The 24105-nt window shown below is 38.6% G+C and overlaps 1 long non-coding RNA gene across 9 annotated transcripts in view; it reads right to left on the bottom strand.

Annotated features, from left to right (window-relative positions):
• LOC105497280 (uncharacterized) overlaps positions 1–24105 on the bottom strand; it is a 326269-nt gene that overhangs the window by 290692 nt on the left and 11472 nt on the right. For all 9 annotated transcript variants that reach the window (XR_011606903.1, XR_003021607.2, XR_011606905.1 and 6 more), the window contains one exon: positions 7815–7898. This is a non-coding gene — a long non-coding RNA (uncharacterized lncRNA). The remainder of the gene's footprint in view (positions 1–7814; positions 7899–24105) is intronic.

The raw sequence follows: 24105 nt of genomic DNA, 5'->3' as shown, positions 1-24105 counted from the left end.
TTCAAACCCTTCTTTCTACCCCAATCCCTACACTACTTGAAATTCATCAAAACTTTAACACGGTGTGAGATTATAACTTTATTTCTGTGAATATGCTCTTATTTCAAAATATTATTTCTTTGGGAAACTTTCCGGTAATCTATCTTTTAGGGTTAACTAGATAACTATATTTCATTCTAGCACATAGTTGAGATGCGTGCCACCAAGGGATTTAGGAGTATTGTTGATGGACAGAAAGCAGAAGTAATTAAGGAGCAAGAGGAAGTTGGGGAGGACAGTCAACTTTGAGACTTGGAGTAGCCAAAGACAGTATTGAAGATTCTGGGATATTCTGGAAGCAGATTGAGGGCTTGAAGAAAACAAGATCTGTGCTTATATAGAATATCCTTTACATATACACTAATATCATCAAATACCCTTTTCCAGATATATCTAACTTGGTTGTCCCTTTGGAAGAGTGAGAGTTCTTTCCCAAATTAGTGACTGGTGCTTCAATGTGAGTGCAGAATTCTCTAATTTCCAAGTAACAGCAGCAACAACAATAACAGCAATGACCCCGTAATAGTAACTATCATTCACTGAGAAGGCATAACGACATTAATATGATTCACAGTGTGAGCCTATTACATTATTTTAGATGGAGACAATTAAATTCAAAGAGTCTGAGTTATTGATCAACACCACACAAATAGAAAGAGATAGAAGCAAGATTCCAGCACAGTTCTGAGTGATACAGAGTCCAAGATCTGAGCAAGTATGCCTTCCTGCAGTGTTATGTGAGGTACTCATAATGACACAGAGAAGTCACCAAGTTCCCCGTATGTTAAGTAGGAAGTATTAGGTTGGAGTGAAAGTAATTGTGGTTTTTGCCATTAAAAGTAATGGCAAATTACTATAGAATAACTCTCTGCTACTAGATCTATTATATTCCCCCACTGCCTTGAGTTGGGATTCACAGGGTAATGCTAGGTAGCTTCAGCCAATTTCTTCTGAAAAATAAAGCGATCCCTTACTCTTTGCTTACTGACTTAACCCTAAATTCTCTGAAAAAAATAAAAATTTCTTTCTCTGTATCTAGAATATTTATGCCATAACTACTACATATATTTGGCCATACTTCAGATAAAGATACAGATTCGTGCACTGGAATTTTTCTTGATGAGTGTAAACAAAATATTTTCCTCCCAATATTTAAATATATCAAAACATAGGATCCAGGTAGATACAACCCAGCCAGTTTCTTCCCTGCAGCCTTCAACTTTTAGCACAAATGCCAAAGAGCCAGCTAGAAAATTAGAGAAAATCAGGCTGGGCGCGGTGGCTCAAGCCTGTAATCCCAGCATTTGTGAGGCCGAGACGGGCGGATCACGAGCTCAGGAGATCGAGACCATCCTGGCCTACACGGTGAAACCCCGTCTCTACTAAAAAATACAAAAAACTAGCCGGGCGAGGAGGCGGGCGCCTGTAGTCCCAGCTACTCGGGAGGCTGAGGCAGGAGAATGGCCTCAACTCAGGAGGCGGAGCTTGCAGTGAGCTGAGATCCGGCCACTGCGCTCCAGCCTGGGTGACAGAGCAAGACTCCGTCTCAAAAAAAAAAAAAAAAAAGAAAAGAAAATTAGAGAAAATCCAATTCACCCTACAGAAATTGGTTTTGAAAAGAGATGACCAATAATAAAGATGGTGCTTAACTATCAAGCATTTTATACCACTAAGACGTGGATAAGCTGCTTTCTCTCAAAAAATTCAGGTCTGAAGCAAAATATCCGATATTTATAACGCCCACATGCAATATCTACTTCAGAGCTATCACCTGAATGAAAGCTAGAAGTTCTGATTCTTCACCTAGAAATGACTGCTACAGGCAAAACACTAGGAAATGGGAAATGGACATTTCACTGTGGACAACTTTAGACTGTGTACTCAGTTAACTGTGTATCTCCTCTGGAAGCTTCCTTCAATCACCAGGTCTGGCCTCAGCAGCCACATTTATACCCTGTGACCCTATGTCTCTGGAAATGGTAGTTCGATCCAACAGTGGACCAATAAAACTGGGTCAATCAGAGTCACACATGTCATAACTGGTCTACACATGCAACTGGACCACTGACACGCAATTACAGGAATTGTGGGATGGCCAGATGTGGTTATGGGGGCATCTCCTATTTCCTGGAACTTGGTTTCTATTCCTTGAAACAAAGAAGGCTGGCTCTTAGAGAGATGGATGATAAAAGCAGTGATTGAAGGTTAGAGAAGAGACACAAGGAGAGCAAGCTACCTCTTGGGGACCTCCTTCCAGCAGAATCCCCATTTATGGACCAAACAGGAAAAATGCAAGACAGATCCATTGACGGACCTGTTAAGAGTCAAAGTATAAAAGCCAATCATTAAATCCATTGATCATGCCCTGTAACTTACATATATGCTAAATGTATTCTTTGGTATATATAAAATATTTGTTTCTTTGAAAAATTAAAAATTAAATACTCCACTTCTATTAGTAAATAGTCTTTTCTGCTCTTACAAAGGTGACCCACTATTTAAAATATTCTTGAGGTATGAACTCTGTAGTATACATCTATGGGCTTTAGAAACTGAATCTTATTTTATATGCGCAGGAAATATTTCATTGAATGAATCCAGGCATAAAAAAATTTAGCCCAATTACCACCATTCAGCATTGTTAAGCTATCAAAGCAAGTCATGTAATTTTCATCAGTAGCCTTTGATGCATATTCAAGAATATACAATAACAGTAGGAAATACCCATTTCTACAGTGAACTAATTAGAGAGAAAAATTAAGTTTGAATTCATTGACTGGGAATTTTTTAGATTAATTATTGATGAATTGTTCATCAGGTGTACATAAGACCACAGTGATATAATTGTCTTAAATTTGAAAAGTGCTTTATTTACAGTAGCTCTAAATAATGAATCATATTACAAGTAAGATTTCAGAGTAGCATGTTTTCTGTTGGGGATAGTTTTTCTCAACCATACTCGAAATATTGATCCACAGTAAGCTTGGTGACATTATTTATCCCTCATGAATTTGTTCAGAAAATTATACCGCATTTACTAGATACCCAAGCAAAGAAAAATATAGAATAAAACCTCTCGAGAAAACACTGGAGGAAAGGCGAGGGAATGAGGTAAATTAATTAAAGAATCTATTTCAATTCTTCATTTTATGTTGAGTATTAATGTAGATACAACTCAATATTAAGTACCATTCTTATGTATGTATGAAGTTTATAGCTAGGTATATTTCATTATTTTATAAGCAGTATGTATCACTATTTTAAATTTATTGCAACAAACAGCAATTCCTTCTTTTACTTATTCTCTTTTTTCTTCTTTTTAATTTCCCCAAGTTTCCTTTACTCATAAGTTTAGAGAGTAGATAAGGCAATGAAGATACTTACAGGAAAAGTGTGTCCACCCCACCTTCAGATTATAATATACTAGAGTAAACAATTGGGTCCCTTGAAGGACTGAATAAGCACTAGGGATGGAATGAACTCATTAGAAGAGAGCCTACAAGATTACAGCCACAGGGTCCCAGACTGGGAATCTTGGATAACTTCAGCTAACATGAAACTAACTTTCTATTCCCTGGAAGTTAATGAAAGCTTAGATGTTTTATTTTTTTTTTGACTTTTTCAAAAGAGTAGTCGATATTGAATAAGCTTACAAACCTTAAATAATACCACAAAGTGTGAATCTTCAAATGCTAGAAATGATGAAATATAGGCATGTGTCACTTAAAAACTGGTACACATTCTGAGAAATGCATCCTTACGTGATTTCATTGGTATGTAAATATCATAGAGTGCACTTACACAAACCTAGATAGTGCAGCCTACAACACACTGAGACTATATAGTATAGCCCATGGTTCCTAGGCAACAAATCCATGCAGCATGTTACTGTATTGAATACCACAAGGCAGTGGCAACACAATGAAAGTATTTGTGTAACTAAACATATCTAAGCAGAAAAGGGACAATAAAAATGCAGTATTATAATCCTTTTTTTTTTAATACTTTAAGTTCTAGGGTACATGTGCATAACATGCAGGTTTGTTACATATGTATACTTGTGCCATGTTGGTGTGCTGCACCCATCAACTCGTCAGCACCCAGCAACTCGTCATTTACATCAAGTATAACTCCCAATGCAATCCCTCCCCCCTCCCCCTTCCCCGTGATAGGCCCTGGTGTGTGATGTTCCCCTTCCCGAGTCCAAGTGATCTCATTGTTCAGTTCCCACCTATGAGTGAGAACAAGCAGTGTTTGGTTTTCTGTTCTTGCGATAGTTTGCTGAGAATGATGGTTTCCAGCTGCATCCATGTCCCTACAAAGGACACGAACTCATCCTTTTTTATGGCTGCATAGTATTCCATGGTGTATATGTGCCACATTTTCTTAATCCAGTCTGTCACTGATGGACATTTGGGTTGATTCCAAGTCTTTGCTATTGTGAATAGTGCCACAATAAACATACCTGTGCATGTGTCTTTATAGCAGCATGATTTATAATCCTTTGGGTATATACCCAGTAATGGGATGGCTGGGTCATATGGTACTTCTAGTTCTAAATCCTTGAGGAATCACCATACTGTTTTCCATAATGGTTGAACTAGTTTACAATCCCACCAACAGTGTAAAAGTGTTCCTATTTCTCCACATCCTCTCCAGCACCTGTTGTTTCCTGATTTTTTAATGATTGTCATTCTAACTGGTGTGAGATGGTATCTCATTGTGGTTTTGATTTGCATTTCTCTGATGGCCAGTGATGATGAGCATTTTTTCATGTGTCTGTTGGCTGTATGGATGTCCTCTTTTGAGAAATGTCTATTCATATACTTTGCCCACTTGTTGATGGGGTTGTTTTTTTCTTGTAAATTTGTTTGAGTTCTTTGTAGGTTCTGGATATTAGCCCTTTGTCTGATGAGTAGATTGCAAAATTTTTCTCCCATTCTGTAGGTTTCCTGTTCACTCTGATGGTAGTTTCTTTGGCTGTGCAGAAGCTCTTTTGTTTAATTAGATCCCATTTGTCAATTTTGGCTTTTGTTGCCGTTGCTTTTGGTGTTTTAGACATGAAGTCCTTGCCCATGCCTATGTCCTGAATGGTATTACCTAGGTTTTCTTCTAGAGTTTTTATGGTATTAGGTCTAACATTTAAGTCTCTAATCCATCTTGAATTAATTTTCGTATAAGGAGTAAGGAAAGGATCCAGTTTCAGCTTTCTACTTATGGCTAGCCAATTATCCCGGCACCATTTATTAAATAGGGAATCCTTTCCCCATTTCTTGTTTTTCTCAGGTTTATCAAAGATCAGATGGCTGTAGATGTGTGGTATTATTTCTGAGGACTCTGTTCTGTTCCATTGGTCTATATCTCTGTTTTGGTACCAGTACCATGCTGTTTTGGTTACTGTAGCCTTGTAGTATAGTTTGAAGTCAGGTAGCGTGATGCCTCCAGCTTTGTTCTTTTGACTTAGGATTGTCTTGGAGATGCGGGCTCTTTTTTGGTTCCATATGAACTTTAAAGCAGTTTTTTCCAATTCTGTGAAGAAACTCATTGGTAGCTTGATGGGGATGGCATTGAATCTATAAATTACCTTGGGCAGTATGGCCATTTTCACGATATTGATTCTTCCTATCCATGAGCATGATATGTACTTCCATTTGTTTATGTCCTCTTTTATTTCACTGAGCAGTGGTTTGTAGTTCTCCTTGAAGAGGTCCTTTACATCCCTTGTAAGTTGGATTCCTAGGTATTTTATTCTCTTTGAAGCAATTGTGAATGGAAGTTCATTCATGATTTGGCTCTCTGTTTGTCTGTTACTGGTGTATAAGAATGCTTGTGATTTTTGCACATTAATTTTGTATCCTGAGACTTTGCTGAAGTTTCTTATCAGCTTAAGGAGATTTTGGGCTGAGACAATGGGATTTTCTAAATATACAATCATGTCATCTGCAAACAGGGACAATTTGACTTCTTCTTTTCCTAACTGAATACCCTTGATTTCTTTCTCTTGCCTGATTGCCCTAGCCAGAACTTCCAACACTATGTTGAATAGGAGTGGTGAGAGAGGGCATCCCTGTCTTGTGCCAGTTTTCAAAGGGAATTTTTCCAGTTTTTGCCCATTCAGTATGATATTGGCTGTGGGTTTGTCATAAATAGCTCTTATGATTTTGAGATACGTTCCATCAATACCAAATTTATTGAGAGTTTTTAGCATGAAGGGCTGTTGAATTTTGTCAAAGGCCTTTTCTGCATCTATTGAGATAATCATGTGGTTTTTGTCTTTGGTTCTGTTTATATGCTGGATTACGTTTATTGATTTGCGTATGTTGAACTAGCCTTGTATCCCAGGGATGAAGCCCACTTGATCATGGTGGATAAGCTTTGTGATGTGCTGCTGGATCTGGTTTGTCAGTATTTTATTGAGGATTTTTGCATCGATGTTCATCAGGGATATTGGTCTAAAATTATCTTTGTTTGTTGTGTCTCTGCCAGGCTTTGGTATCAAGATGATGTTGGCCTCATAAAATGAGTTAGGGAGGATTCCCTCTTTTTCTATTGATTGGAATAGTTTCAGAAGGAATGGTACCAGCTCCTCCTTGTACCTCTGGTAGAATTCAGCTGTGAATCCATCTGGTCCTGGACTTTTTTTGGTTGGTAGGCTATTAATTATTGCCTCAATTTCAGAGCCTGCTATTGGTCTATTCAGGGATTCAGCTTCTTCCTGGTTTAGTCTTGGGAGAGTGTAAGTGTCCAGGAAATTATCCATTTCTTCTAGATTTTCTAGTTTATTTGCGTAGAGGTGTTTATAGTATTCTCTGATGGTAGTTTGTATTTCTGTGGGGTCGGTGGTGATATCCCCTTTATCATTTTTTATTGCGTCTATTTGATTCTTCTCTCTTTTCTTCTTTATTAGTCTTGCTAGCGGTCTATCAATTTTGTTGATCTTTTCAAAAAACCAACTCCTGGATTCATTGATTTTTTGGAGGGTTTTTTGTGTCTCTATCTCCTTCAGTTCTGCTCTGATCTTAGTTATTTCTTGCCTTCTGCTAGCTTTTGAATGTGTTTGCTCTTGCTTCTCTAGTTCTTTTAATTGTGATGTTAGAGTGTCAATTTTAGATCTCTCCAGCTTTCTCTTGTGGGCATTTAGTGCTATAAATTTCCCTTACACACTGCTTTAAATGTGTCCCAGAGATTCTGGTATGTTGTATCTTTGTTCTCATTGGTTTCAAAGAACATCTTTATTTCTGCCTTCATTTTGATGTGTACCCAGTAGTCATTCAGGAGCAGGTTGTTCAGTTTCCATGTAGTTGAGCGGTTTTGATTGAGTTTCTTAGTCCTGATTTCTAGTTTGATTGCACTACAGTATTATAATCTTATTGGACTACTGTCATGTATGTAGTCTGTCATTAATGGAAATGTCATTATGTGGAACATGACTGTAAAAACAAACCATCTGAAAAATGCCGAGTGAATTCCAATGGAATAGCTGATAGCCTGCTCCCACATGTATTTACATCAAACTGTTTCAGGTATTTACCTTAAAACTTTTGAAGATCTGTTAGAACATGGTGAATTTGTTTGATATTGTATCATTTCCTTTTCTTCTTTTATTCGGTATGTATTAGAGTTACAGAAAAGAAGTATAATCTTCAAGAAAACTTGGAACATGCATGGACTATTGTTTTGACCATTTTACCATGGGTGAGGTATGGTGGCTATCGTGAGGCCAGATGCAGGTCAAGAGAGAAAAAGCAGGGTTTTTATAGTTTTGTTATACTTACAGCTCCGTAGGGAGAACACTATACAGGGCCACACAGGGGTTGGCCAAGAAGCAGAGGCAGGGAGAACAATTTTTATGGTGGTTTCTGTGGGAAGAAACAGAGAAGCCATGGTAAACAGGTTTAGAATTGGCTACTTTGAATACTATCAGCAGGCTCTGGGGCACAGGGGCTGTCCCTGGTCATCTGGCACCAGGCCCTGGGTTGACTGGAGCTCATTGATAGTGACCCAAATTAGAAAAGACCAAGAAGGGAGGTGGTTGAAATTTTGGATTTAGTCAGCTTCTCCAGAAGTAAAACTGCCTAGCCTCAAGCCAGGGTCTCCAAACTGAATTAGTACTGTACTTATAAAAACCGTATTGCATCTATACAACAGATATAGCATAGAAGTAAATAGAAATAGAAAAAAGAGATAGAAAAGCCTCAGGCTGCTACAATCAGAGAAAATGTCTCTTAAGAAAGACCGTGAGGCTATTATTCCACCACCGTCGGAGTAAATGCAGGACAGTTTTAATGTACAAGTTCCTTACAGATCAAATAGAGGGTGTAATGTTATTCTCCCGAAACACTGATGCAAATTGGTAGAGACACAAAGGGCAAAAAAGGGGTTATCAACCAGAATTTCCAAAAATACAATTTTGTACAGCATATAAGCAAAAGTAAGCACCTTTAATGATTCATTTCATAAGCAATTTCTTATTAAACTCTAACCATTGAGTAATTGCAGGAAAAGAAATTGAGGAATCCTCTGCAGGTGATATTTAGAAATTTATTCCATGGAAACAAGCATTGCAGCATGGACTGGCACGGGAGAAGTTCAGTGAGACCGAGGGAAAAAAGTGGATCAATGAACAAAGACAGCAGAAGACATATCACAGACCTGGTTACTAAAACCACCCCATAGTCCCACCTGCTGAGGGGTTTTACCACTCCCATAGGGAGGTCAGGAAGTTTATGACAGAATTCCACTAAATTCATTTGCAATACCTTGCTTAGACCTTCATTTTGTTGTTGTTGTTTCCTGCATAGCAACTTCATACAATTCTTATCCCAGAGGGTGGTTTGATTATTCTTGACTTTTTATTTTGTTGTAATCATAAGTAACTTTTATTTTGTTAAAGATAAAAATCTACTCAGAATTTCAGTATCCAGAATAAGCAGACCAATTGATGTGCAATCCCTTAAATTAAGGAAATTGACTTTTCTCGTCAGGGCATTCCTCCTATTTCCCATGACTCACTGATAGACCCAATGCTCAGTTGTTAGGAATGTACATGGTACGAGTAACTGTGAGAAACACTTGTGTGAAAATAAGATGCAATAGATTCATTCTGCCTTATACTGTTTTCATTACTCTTAGCAAAATCTTAAGCTGCTCAAGAATGATCTTCAATTCATCAAGGTCAAAGATAACCTACTTTGTTCAGGCCCTTGGCCATAGGATCGAGGTAATGATACCCAATCCCAACGGCAGCATATCTGAAAATGTAGAAAAGCTGATGTAGCTGGTCCCCAACCCAGACTGATTTAGAATATCTGTGGGTAAGCATGGGGCTTTGCCTTATAACAAGCTCATCTGGCGATACATTGCATTTGCAAAGAGAGCTCCTGCCCTCCAGCCTGAAGAAATGTTATGGCTCTTTCTGTTGTTTTGGAGTTGTCCCCTCCCAACACAGACCCAGGTTTTTTAGTATAAAGGGAAAAGGAAAGTAAGGAAGGGTTCAACTCTGTCACTACCCATTAGTGGCAAGTATAACAAGAGTTAAGACTTCACAGTAATTTACTCAATGACGCAGAACAGGTAGCCTGATGGGTAAAACTTTTACCAAAATATACTCCTGAAATAAGGATCTGTCCAATATGTATTTGTTTCATTGAGTCTCGTGCCTGAAAGTTTGTTTTAGATTTCAGTCTTCTTTATCCAGATGGTATTTGATTGACTTGAAGTTCTTCTCATCTTTCACTGTGTCACTTTTTCTGGAGGATCACTCACTCACACATATTAAGCGTGTTCTTTATTCCATCAACATAATAGTTTTCTTTTCTCAGTTTGGATATGATATAGCAGAAAATAAACTGGGCTAAGGAGACCAAGAATCCAGGCTTGCTTCTGTTCTTGAGTGCCTGTGTCCAGTTGATTCAGTGAACTAACTTCAGTTCTTTCTACCACTCAGTTTTCCCATACACAAAATAAGGGAATTGGACTTGAAGTACCTTACAACCCTGAAATTTAGCAAGTGAATAAATGTCTAGTAGTCCTTAGAAAGTACAACACTGACTTTCTGAACTTTCCATTCTGGGTGAGGAAAATTTGGGCATAAATTCCGAAAATGTGTTTTATGTCCCAATAGTAGATTAAATCAACCCTGCCTGCATTTCTAGGATGACTCAGTTCCGCCTTACCTCCAGTACTGTTTTGTTCTCCTGTGCTCCAAAGAAGTCAGTTAACCCAGAATATCAGGTCTCCTAAGCCAAAGACAACCTATAAATGAAGGCCAGAATTATCCCCTCTCTATTCTTGCAGTCAATCCAGGTGAAACCAGAGATTTTGTGTCTGATAACCCAGCAAATATTAGAATATCTCCTTGGCTATGAAGTCACAAACTAAAACATACTTAATTTCTGGGGCCTTATCAGCCAACCAGCTAACTGGAGTCCCGTGAGGCTTTCCTCCCCGACCCTTCTCTTTCATTATATAGAAAGAGAAGGCAGGTGAGAAGTGAGAGATGTCACCCTGCAAATATTCAGAATCTCCTGCTTTTAAATTTGGAGGATAGTAGTAAGCAGTGTTTAGGACTATTTTACCATAATCTGTGAACAATGTAAAATAGATAACTGAATTATTATTGTTGATAATTTAAATTCATATACCTAGATGCCAGAAAAGCCTCCACAATTTTTCATGTGATACTTATTAGAACTATATGATCTAGACGGAAAGGGCCTCAGGTGCTAGGGTGAGAAGAGCTCAGCACAGGGGTCAGAAGACATGGTCTGCTACTCTTCAATCAACTGCTGGGATGTTGGGCAGGACGTAAGTTTTTTGAGCTTCCTCATGAGCAAAGCAAGAGCGTTCACTAGGTGACCCCTAAGATCATTCCTGGAGCTAAAGTTCCACGAAACTATGAGATCCACTTGTTTACAAAGAGGGAACTGAGGCCTAACAGGGTTGACTGAATTGCCTAAGGTCAACACAAACCTAGACTTCAAGTGTCCTGACCTTTGGTCGTTTTTTGTTTTTTGTTTTTTTTTCCAACTAATCCAACCAATCCAATTCCATTATTATATAACGGTCCAGCAAACAAGGGGATTAAGGCTTGAAGAACAATTTATTTCTACATTATATGACTAACTGGTGGTAGAGTAAATGTAGGAACAGAACTATTTTGCTTTTCAGTCCACAGATGTTGTGCCTAACGAATAGAGGTCAGCATTGACTAGAGAGAAAAAAGCTAGTAAGTAGGATAGATGTAAGAGCACAACTGACAGAGGAATGACCATTAAAGTAGTTAGGAAAACAAGTGGAAACAATTTTTCTATAATTGGCTAGTGGTCATACAAAGAGTGAATACAGGAGATGGATTAAATAAGATCAAAGTCATTAAACAGCATAGATACTAAACTGAGGTAATTTTTAATTTATTACGAAGTCTCCTTTAATCCAATTTCCCATTATAAGCATGCTTGTGAACTTGTGTGGTTGGTAGAAATATTAATGCTAGAGATAAGACTAAAATCAATATAATCCCTAAATTGTGTTTCAGTGTCTGACGGAGTCTTCAGTTAGATGGTACACTACTGCACACCATTATATTCATTACATAAATGGCTTTCACAATGATTTATTCTTGGCTCCGTCCTCTTACCTGCAAGGCATTTAGATACTGAAATACAACTCCTACCTACAGTTTGTTTCTTTTTTTAAGATTTGTATTGTTTCTCCAAAGAAAGCATGGTAAGTTTGAATAACAATTAATTCTGATAGTTCTAGGCATAGCTTAGGATTCCCTCTTCCTATCTACAGACTCTTCCTACAACTCATTTTCTAACATTTTTGGTGGCTGAAGGAAAAGACAGTTTATGCTTTGGAAGGAGTAAGAGAAAGGTAAAGAAAGAGAAGCAGTAATTACTGCATACATTGCCTATCAAACAATACAGTGTGTTTATGTACATTTCTCATTTAATCCTCAGGATATCCCAGTGAGATTGGTGCTATTATTTCTACTTCACAGATGAAGAAAGACAAATTAGGAGGTCAAATCACATAGTCATAAGGTCACATACTTTGTAAGTGACTTGGGAGACCAGAATTATAGCTTCTATCTTTCTTTAGTTCTCATCCCATCAAATTTTTATATTTAGAAGATCTAAAAAGGTTTGAAATAAAAGGCATCCTTAAAACCAATCACTAATAAAGAAATGTCTCAAATTAAAATTGAGATCAATAAGCACACAAATAATTGCAACTTGTTTCAAGCTATAGTCTGATCCATGCACTATATGGCCTTCTATTCAGAGCAAGCTGACTTTGCAGGTGTTTAATAAGCAGACAGTAGTGCAGATGTTGTCTTAGAAATGATTATTTACTTGCTTATAAATAACACTGTAATTTGCATAAATACAGACAGAATAGGCAACTAAGAATCACACCCACATAAAAAGTTTAGTACAGAAGCTAAGGAACTTCCAGCTGTGCTAGCTCAAAACCAGCAGATGTGGTTCACTTTGTAGATTTGTCAAGTAATCATGACAGCATCTTATAAATACACAAACATGAGCAAAGAGCAAGTCAAAAACTCACTCTTATTTTTTTTTCAGATTGTTCCTGTAAAGACAATAGATGCTGTAATGCAGAAATTGAGAGATGGTACCAATAGATATTATGGGAACTCACTAAATTCAGAATGTACAGGAAAAGAATGTTTCAGAAGAGTAAAAGACTATTTTGGAATGAATCATAGAGTCTTTTTTAAAGAAATGCAATTTTCTTCATTTCCTTCCTGTTTATCCCCATTTACAGAAAATGTTTACAGGTAATTTAAGAGACTCATTATCATTTGAAAAATTTTCTGATCCTCTTACCACCCAACATACACTAGTATTTTTCAGTATGTAACCACACATTTCCCATCAGAAGTTTTACAAAGTGGAATTAAATAGACCCAATAGTTTCAGGCTTGCTGAAGAGATGAATAAACAACATAGCAAAAACCCTTTAAATCTACTAACAAAGGAGACTTTCAAGTATAATGTGTTATTTCATTTCTAACCGCTTATGAATTTGGAATTAATTTATTGACATTGAGATAACACCTAAATCAGTTAGATTTCAGGCAATAATGCAGAAAAATATCATAGTCTGTCACTGATCAAGAAACAGCTAATAGAGTGGAGATCTGCAACATTTTTCTGTAAAGGTCCAGATGGAAACTATTTTAGGCTTTGCAGTCCATATTGTCTCTATTGTAGTCAATACATAAACTAATATGGCCATGTTCTAATAAAACTTTATCAAAACAGACAGTGGGTGGATTTGGGCAGAAGGCCATAGTTTGCTCATCTCTGTTATTGAGTATAAGTCTCACAATGACTTTTTCCTCTTAGCATTAGCAGGGCCTCAGGCACGTTAGAATTGAACTTTAAAGCCCTTTGAACAGCAAGAAAATGTAAGGTTAAGGTTTGATCTTAATTAATTACATAAAGGATTAATTCCCTGATCAAGTAAATTGTAAGACCTGAAGCTAGCACAGTGCTGTGTCCTTCAATGAGAAATAGGCACTGCAGGCATCTATTCCAAATTCTAGTTTTTTTGTAAAATGTGCTAATATTGTATAGCTCAAAATAAAATTTTTATATCCTTTCTTCAAGCAGATGTCAACATTACTGGCATCATTACTAGAAGCTAAATTGGCAATGAATGGTCAAGAAAAATTATCTTCAGAATCAGCTTAAGCAGAATCACACAACATATTGAAAACTCTTCCTCCCCAAAGATGAGCATAATTACCACGCCATTGATTCCCTCTCCTAGTACTGAAAGGAAACAAAACATCCTTTCCTCAGTAGCAGGCAAGAGAACATCCCTTACCTTTCTGCCAGATTCATATTTGCATTTCTATTCAACTAGACTGTGCACGGCTTAGGGAAAGGAGCACAGATATCCAGGCCACATTGATGATCAGTATATATTTATTTTATGAATAAAGCCTGAATAATAATTTTCAACACATGACGAGGAAAACACAGGTGGATCATAGGGCTGCTGTCTGGAAGTCCATAGCTGAATTGTTCTATCACAGCACTTCCCCTATTTCTGGCAGCTAACCACAGAATAGAATAGCATCAAGACACTTTAAATTCAATCAAATGCTTATAAATCACCTACCGTGTGTCAGTCACAGTGCAAATGCTATGAATACAAGGAAAGGTGAATTTTCTGCTTCCTCCCACAACATGTAGCCTACACTCATAAGCTTAATGCCCAAATTAGTCTCATAAGTATTCTAATGAAAACTGCCTAAGATTCATTTTGTAACTGTGATATTTTAATGAAAATGTATTTAGCTATATTTGGTGGTATTAGAAACGCAAGTGAACAAATATAATAACTCAGACTTCAAAAAGGAAGAAATACAAAATGAAAACTCACTGACACAAAGGCATTTTCCAAGTGCTCCACATGTGTATATTAATGCTGTTTCATGAGATCAATTCACAAATTCAGCTATTCCTAAGTGAATACACATAACAAACTGTGGCAAATATTAAACCAGTTTTTGAATATTAAAATTTAACTGTTTTACTTAATTTGCACGGAGATTTTTTCTGTTGGTTTTGGGGATACTAATACTGCATATAAAACAACCCCAAAAACATTGCAGTGGCCACCAACATAAGCTAAGGTCTTATTCACACATCTAGAGATGGGCTACAATGGTTCCACTTCAGGCTGAAAGTCATGTTTAGGTCGACTTTGTCTGTCATTGTAGGACCCAGGTCAAAGGGGAAACAATCCCCTGAGCCATTCCCTTCGCATTTTCCCATTCAGAGGCAGCAGTGAAAGAGGCCAAGTGAGTCAAATCGTAACTATGGAAGTCCATAAAAAGCTCGAGTGAGTGTGGGGAAATCACAGTCACTCATACTCCATGCAAAGCATACAGTCAAGTCCAACATCAATGGAACAAGAACATTTTCTTTTTGCATTAGAGAAGAGGAAAAGGAACAATAAATATTTACTGAACAACACTTGCAAAGTTAAAAGTGAAGTTCAAAATATAAAAGAAAAATTTTACTTGGAAGTTACAAAAATACTTTATATATACAAAATCACAAACTTCTAGGATAATCAAAGGCCAGGACTCCAGAGAAAGAGAAAGCGAGTGGTGGTATATGGAGGAAATCAGACAGGCTAATCTGTTCCAGCAGGGGCAGTTTTAATCCCTATGGAATGCAATTTGAGCTTATCACCAGAGGAGAGCAAACAGCATATTTTTAAAAATTTCTGCTCCAAAAGACAACATTGAGGATAAAAATTTTCTTGGAGTTTTAGTTTTACTTTTTCAGTTTTAGGTTTTTTTTAAAGCTATGTTGTTGCTTGCAATAAATGTAATTACTGTGTTACTGACTAGTTTATCCAGAAAGAACAAAGTCTAAAATTGTTACCATCAAAAAATAAAACACTTTCTCTTCTGTTGATTTTAATTGGCAAATAAAAATTGAATATATTTATTGTGTACAACATGATGTTTTGAAATATGTACACATTGCGGAATGGCTCAACTGAGCTAATTAACATATCTATCACCTCACATGCTTACTGTTTCTTATAATAAGAACACTTAAAATATATTCTCCAGCAATTTTCAAAATATAATACAATGCTATAAACTATAGTCACCATGTTGTACTATATTCTATGAAATTTTTTCCGAATAGATTTGGATAAAAATGTAACCAAAATTAAAATAAAGAACAAAAGGCATCATTTCCCAGAATTAAAAAGAAGTATAGCATTCACTACCCTGAAGCAATGGCTACGCTGTAAAGAAAAGGAACTTTCTGAGATTAATTACAGCATATTTGGTCATTTCTGAAGAGCAACCCAGACCACTGAGAGCTACTAAATTATAAGTTATGAATAATCAGTGCAAAGGAGTGAACAAAATAAGAGTTGAAAAAAGTTATAAATATCCACCAACAGTTTCCAGAAGAAACACTCCAAGAAACTGAAAAAGCATCCCCAAGCCAAGTCACATGAGAAATATTGGTCTCCTTCCTTCTTGGATTAAGAAATCCTATTTTCTAGTTCAGCTCAGCAGGTATCTATTAAGCACTGTTCACTGATTTGGTGAATACTTACTGCATGCTTGCTAGGTGCATGCTTTTGCTAAGTGCAGGGAATACAGATAGAAAATGCAAACCTTGCTCTTGAAAGCACTCTAGCCAGGTCAACAGCAAACAAATAATTATAACATACTGAGGGGAGCAAGATGGCCGAATAAGAACAGCTCCAGTCTCCAGCTCCCAGCGTGAGTGACACAGAAGACAGGTGATTTCTGCATTATCAGCTGAGGTACTGGGTTCATCTCACTGGGGAGTGCCGGACAATCGGTGCTGGTCAGCTGTTGCAGCCCGACCAGCCAGAGCTGAAGCAGGGCAAGGCGTTGCCTCATCTGGGAAGCGCAAGGGGGAAGGGAATCCCTTTTCCTAGCCAGGGGAACAGAGACACACAACACCTGGAAAATCGGGTAACTCCCACCCCAATACTGCGCTTTAAGCAAACGGGCACACCAGGAGATTATATCCCACACCTGGCCGGGAGGGTCCCAAGCCCACGGAGCCTTCCTCATTGCTAGCACAGCAGTCTGCGATCTAACCACAAGGCATCAGCGAGGCTGGGGGAGGGGTGCCCGCCATTGCTGAGGCTTAAGTAGGTAAACAAAGCCCTGGGAAGATCGAACTGGGTGGAGCTCACAGCAGCTCAAGGAGGCCTGCCAGTCTCTGTAGACTCCACCTCTGGGGACAGGTCACAGTTAAACAACAACAACAACAACAAAAAGCAGCAGAAACCTCTGCAGATGCAAGCAACTCTGTCTGACAGCTTTGAAGAGAGCGGTGGATCTCCCAACACGGAGGCTGAGATCTGAGAACAGACAGATTGCCTGCTCAAGTGGGTCCCTGACCCCTGAGTAGCCTAACTGGGAGACATCCCCCACTGGGGGCAGACCAACACCCCACACCTCACACGGTGGAGTACACCCCTGAGAGGAAGCTTCCAAAGCAAGAATCACACGGGTACACTCGCTGTTCAGCAGTATTCTATCTTCTGCAGCCTCTGCTGCTGATACCCCAGGCAAACAGGGTCTGGAGTGGACCTCAAGCAATCTCTAACAGACCAACAGCTGAGGGTCCTGACTGGTAGAAGGAAAACTAACAAACAGGAAGGACACCTACACCAAAACCCCATCAGTACATCACTATCATCAAAGACCAGAAGCTGATAAAACCACAAAGATAGGGAAAAAGCAGGGCAGAAAAGCTGGAAATTCAAAAAATAAAAGCGCATCGCCCCCTGCAAAGGAACGCAGCTCATTGCCAGCAACGGATCAAAGCTGGATGGAGAATGACTTTGACAAGATGAGAGAAGGCTTCAGTCCATCAAACTTCTCAGAGCTAAAGGAGGAATTACATACCCAGTGCAAAGAAACTAAAAATCTTGAAAAAAAAGTGGAAGAATTGATAACCAGAATAATTAATGCAGAGAAGCCCATAAACGAATGGGCAGAGAGGAAAACCATGACATGAGAAATACGTGACAAATGCACAAGCTTCAGTAAGCGACTCAATCAACTGGAAGAAAGAGTATCAGCGATTGAGGATCAAATGAATGAAATGAAGCGAGAAGAGAAACCAAAAGAAAAAAGAAGAAAAAGAAATGAACAAAGCCTGCAAGAAGTATGGGATTATGTAAAAAGACCAAATCTACGTCTGACTGGGGTGCCTGAAAGTGAGGGGGAAAATGGAACCAAGTTTGAAAACACTCTTCAGGATATCATCCAGGAGAACTTCCCCAACCCAGTAGGGCAGGCCAACATTCAAATCCAGGAAATACAGAGAACGCCACAAAGATACTCCTTGAGAAGAGCAACTCCAAGACACATAATTGCCAGATTCACCAAAGTTGAAATGAAGGAAAAAATCTTAAGGGCAGCCAGAGAGAAAGGTTGGGTTACCCACAAAGGGAAGCCCATCAGACTAACAGCAGATCTCTCGGCAGAAACTCTCCAAGCCAGAAGAGAGTGGGGACCAATATTCAACATTCTTAAAGAAAAGAATTTTAAACCCAGAATTTCACATCCAGCCAAACTAAGTTTCATAAGTGAAGGAGAAATAAAATCCTTTACAGATAAGCAAATGCTTAGAGATTTTGTCACCATCAGGCCTGCCTTACAAGAGACACTGAAGAAAGCACTAAACATGGAAAGGAACAACTGGTACCAGCCATTGCAAAAACATGCCAAAATGTAAAGACCATCGAGGCTAGGAAGAAACTGCATCAACTAACGAGCAAAATAACCAGTTAATATCATAATGGCAGGATCAAGTTCACACATAACAATATTAACCTTAAATGTAAATGGACTAAATGCTCCAATTAAAAGACATAGACTGGCAAACTGGATAAAGAATCAAGACCCATCAGTCTGCTGTATTCAGGAGACCCATCTCACACGCAAAGACATACATAGACTCAAAATAAAGGGATGGAGGAAGATCTACCAAGCAAATGGAGAACAAAAAAAAGCAGGGATTGCAATACTAGTCTCTGATAAAACAGACTTTAAAGCATCAAAGATCAAAAGAGACAAAGAAGGCCGTTACATAATGGTAACGGGATCAATTCAACGGGAAGAGCTAACTATCCTAAATATATATGCACCCAATACAGGAGCACCCAGATTCATAAAGCAAGTCCTTAGAGACTTACAAAGAGACTTAGACTCCCATACAATAATAATGGGAGAGTTCAACACCCCACTGTCAACATTAGACAGATCAACGAGACAGAAAGTTAACAAGGATATCCAGGAATTGAACTCATCTCTGCAGCAAGCACACCTAATAGACATCTACAGAACTCTCCACCCCAAATCAACAGAATATACATTCTTCTCAGCACCACATCACACTTATTCCAAAATTGACCACGTAATTGGAAGTAAAGCACTCCTCAGCAAATGTACAAGAACAGAAATTATAACAAACTGTCTCTCAGACCACAGTGCAATCAAACTAGAACTCAGGACTAAGAAACTCAATCAAAACTGCTCAACTACATGGAAACTGAATAACCTGCTCCTGAATGACTACTGGGTACACATCAAAATGAAGGCAGAAATAAAGATGTTCTTTGAAACCAATGAGAACAAAGATACGACATACCAGAATCTCTGGGACACATTTGAAGGAGTGTGTAGAGAGAAATTTATAGCACTATGCCCAAAAGAGAAAGCTGGAAAGATCTAAAATTGACACTCTAACATCACAATTAAAAGAACTAGAGAAGCAAGAGCAAACACATTCAAAACCTAGCAGAAGGCAAGAAATAACTAAGATCAGAGCAGAACTGAAGGAGATAGAGACACAAAAAACCCTCCAAAAAATCAATGAATCCAGGAGTTGGTTTTTTGAAAAGATCAACAAAATTGATAGACCGCTAGCAAGACTAATAAAGAAGAAAAGAGAAAAGAATCAAATAGACGCAATAAAAAATGATAAAGGGGATATCACCACCGACCCCACAGAAATACAAACTACCATCAGAGAATACTATAAACACCTCTACACAAATAAACTAGAAAATCTAGAAGAAATGGATAATTTCCTGGACACTTACACTCTCCCAAGACTAAACCAGGAAGAAGCTGAATCCCTGAATAGACCAATAGCAGGCTCTGAAATTGAGGCAATAATTAATAGCCTACCAACCAAAAAAAGTCCAGGACCAGATGGATTCACAGCTGAATTCTACCAGAGGTACAAGGAGGAGCTGGTACCATTCCTTCTGAAACTATTCCAATCAATAGAAAAAGAGGGAATCCTCCCTAACTCATTTTATGAGGCCAACATCATCCTGATACCAAAGCCTGGCAGAGACACAACAAACAAAGATAATTTTAGACCAATATCCCTGATGAACATCGATGCAAAAATCCTCAATAAAATACTGACAAACCAGATCCAGCAGCACATCACAAAGCTTATCCACCATGATCAAGTGGGCTTCATCCCTGGGATACAAGGCTGGTTCAACATACGCAAATCAATAAACGTAATCCAGCATATAAACAGAACCAAAGACAAAAACCACATGATTATCTCAACTGATGCAGAAAAGGTCTTTGACAAAATTCAACAGCCCTTCATGCTAAAAACTCTCAATAAATTTGGTATTGATGGAACGTATCTCAAAATCATAAGAGCTATTTATGACAAACCCACAGCCAATATCATACTGAATGGGCAAAAACTGGAAAAATTCCCTTTGAAAACTGGCACAAGACAGGGATGCCCTCTCTCACCACTCCTATTCAACATAGTGTTGGAAGTTCTGGCTAGGGCAATCAGGCAAGAGAAAGAAATCAAGGGTATTCAGTTAGGAAAAGAAGAAGTCAAATTGTCCCTGTTTGCAGATGACATGATTGTATATTTAGAAAATCCCATTGTCTCAGCCCAAAATCTCCTTAAGCTGATAAGAAACTTCAGCAAAGTCTCAGGATACAAAATTAATGTGCAAAAATCACAAGCATTCTTATACACCAGTAACAGACAAACAGAGAGCCAAATCATGAATGAACTTCCATTCACAATTGCTTCAAAGAGAATAAAATACCTAGGAATCCAACTTACAAGGGATATAAAGGACCTCTTCAAGGAGAACTACAAACCACTGCTCAGTGAAATAAAAGAGGACATAAACAAATGGAAGAACATACAATGCTCATGGATAGGAAGAATCAATATCGTGAAAATGGCCATACTGCCCAAGGTAATTTATAGATTCAATGCCATCCCCATCAAGCTACCAATGAGTTTCTTCACAGAATTGGAAAAAACTGCTTTAAAGTTCATATGGAACCAAAAAAGAGCCCGCATCTCCAAGACAATCCTAAGTCAAAAGAACAAAGCTGGAGGCATCACGCTACCTGACTTCAAACTATACTACAAGGCTACAGTAACCAAAACAGCATGGTACTGGTACCAAAACAGAGATATAGACCAATGGAACAGAACAGAGTCCTCAGAAATAATACCACACATCTACAGCCATCTGATCTTTGATAAACCTGAGAAAAACAAGAAATGGGGAAAGGATTCCCTATTTAATAAATGGTGCCGAGATAATTGGCTAGCCATAAGTAGAAAGCTGAAACTGGATCCTTTCCTTACTCCTTATATGAAAATTAATTCAAGATGGATTAGAGACTTAAATGTTAGACCTAATACCATAAAAACTCTTGAAGAAAACCTAGATAATACCATTCAGGACATAGGCATGGGCAAGGACTTCAAGTTTAAAACACCAAAAGCAACGGCAACAAAAGCCAAAATTGACAAATGGGATCTAATTAAACAAAAGAGCTTCTGCACAGCCAAAGAAACTACCATCAGAGTGAACAGGAAACCTACAGAATGGGAGAAAATTTTTGCAATCTACTCATCAGACAAAGGGCTAATATCCAGAACCTACAAAGAACTCAAACAAATTTACAAGAAAAAACCAAACAACCCCATCAAAAAGTGGGCAAAGGATATGAACAGACATTTCTCAAAAGAGGACATTCATACAGCCAACAGACACATGAAAAAATGCTCATCATCACTGGCCATCAGAGAAATGCAAATCAAAACCGCAATGAGATACCATCTCACACCAGTTAGAATGGCAATCATTAAAAACTCAGGAAACAACAGGTGCTGGAGAGGATGTGGAGAAATAGGAACACTTTTACACTGTTGGTGGGATTGTAAACTAGTTCAACCATTATGGAAAACAGTATGGTGATTCCTCAAGGATTTAGAACTAGAAGTACCATATGACCCAGCCATCCCATTACTGGGTATATACCCAAAGGATTATAAATCATGCTGCTATAAAGACACATGCACACGTATGTTTATTGCGGCACTATTCACAATAGCAAAGACTTGGAATCAACCCAAATGTCCATCAGTGACAGACTGGATTAAGAAAATGTGGCACATATACACCATGGAATACTATGCAGCCATAAAAAAGGATGAGTTTGTGTCCTTTGTAGGGACATGGATGCAGCTGGAAACCATCATTCTCAGCAAACTATCGCAAGAGCAGAAAACCAAACACCGCTTGTTCTCACTCATAGGTGGGAACTGAACAATGAGATCACTTGGACTCGGGAAGGGGAACATCACACACCAGGGCCTATCACGGGGAGGGGGGAGGGGGGAGGGATTGCATTGGGAGTTATATTTGATGTAAATGACGATTTGATGGGTGCTGACGAGTTGATGGGTGCAGCACACCAACATAGCACAAGTATACATATGTAACAAACCTGCACGTTATGCACATGTACCCTAGAACTTAAAGTATAATAAAAAATTTAAAAAAAAAAAAACCTTCTGAGATAAGTGTGATGGAATTCTTTCTTAGTTTTGCTTCCCCCAAGAAACAGACCTAATACAAGGATTTGAGTGAAAATTATTTATTTGGGAGGTGAAGGAAACACCAGTTAGGAAGTGGAAAAAAAAAAAAATAAGAAAGGAAGGAAAGGCCACCAATAATGCATGCAATATAAAGCAAGGTACTGCTGTAAGCCACTACTGGGCAACTCAGCATGACAGTGTGGAACACACCTCAAAGTCTGAGTGGGCCATAAGCTTCCCAGCATTCTCCACGTGCATGTGAGAAGCAGCGAGCGAGCTTCAGAAGGCCTTCAGGCAAACAGAGGCAGTCGTTGGCTGTTGGAAGCTTGGCAGATATGAGCTACTTCCCATTACATGCACACACAAGTCTGAGGGCATGTAGACATCTGCTGTAGAAGCATTAGCTTCACAGCCAATCCTGTCAGGAAAAGGAGGTGATTACCCTTGAGATCATAAGGTGTATAAGACTCATGCAGGTTCAGAAAGAAGGAAAATGGTATTTCTGGCAGAAGGACAAGTGTGAGGGCATTCCAACCAGAAAATCTGTGGCACTTAGAGAAGTCCCAAGTCCTAGCATACAGGAACATGCCAAGAAGAGAGACGGGAGGGAAAACTGCTGAGAATTGAGGCTAGATGGGGAGGCAGGACAAAGTCAGAGTCAGCCTTGAACCCCATCTAAAGATCTGGATCCAGCACCATGAGATACTTGTGATGCATAGAAATAGGGATACACTATAAAGGATTATGGCACGATTTAAATAGCATAAACTTGGTGACAATCAGGACCTCTTTTGACTTTCAGATCTTTTGCTTTGTAATTGAATGACTTCAGTCAAGGAATTTGAGTCCCCACTCTGGTACTGGGGGCATATCAATGCACAGAACACAAATGGAAGCCCCGCCTTCATTAGATTTGGGGGTGAAGGGTAATGTATAATTACATAAGTAGTAAATAACAATATCAGATAGAAGTATATTGATGAAAGGGCAGTGGGACAAAGAGTGACTGGGCTATGCAGCTAGACATATCAGGAAAGGCTGGTCTGAAAAGGGTACATTGAAGCTAAGACCCAAATAATGAGGAGGCAAAAATGCTGAGGAAAAGGCATACTGTGTATGAGATATAGCAAATGAGACTATTCTAAAGCAGAGATCTGAAATGTGGCTTAAGATGTGGGCAGGAGGCAGATCACATTATAAGGAATTAGGAATTTCATCTAAGGGTAATAGGAAGCCACTGGATAGTTTCAAGCAGTGGAGTGAAAAATGATAAAATATACAATTTTTAACTTACTCGTGCTCCTCTCTGGAGAGTGGATCATAGGCAGGCAAGCATGGAAACAAGGAGACCAGAGGGGAGGCTGTTACAGTAGTCTAAGGGAGAAATGAGGGTGGCCTGGGTCCACAGCTGTGGAGAAGGTGAGAAGTGGTTGGAATCCACTATTTTAGAGACTGTCAGGGCTTATTCACAAATGATGAGAAGGACTGTTGTTCATAAACAATGAGAAGGATGAGGAAGGGAAAGAGATGATTTGAAGCTACTGAGTGAATGGTGGTTTGATTAATGTTCTGTGTCTTATGTTATCTAAATTTCACGTTATTGTGG

The sequence above is a fragment of the Macaca nemestrina genome, chromosome 8 (genome assembly GCF_043159975.1).
Source record: "Macaca nemestrina isolate mMacNem1 chromosome 8, mMacNem.hap1, whole genome shotgun sequence".
Lineage (NCBI taxonomy): Eukaryota > Metazoa > Chordata > Mammalia > Primates > Cercopithecidae > Macaca > Macaca nemestrina.
This window is presented reverse-complemented; position numbering and strand designations above follow the sequence as displayed.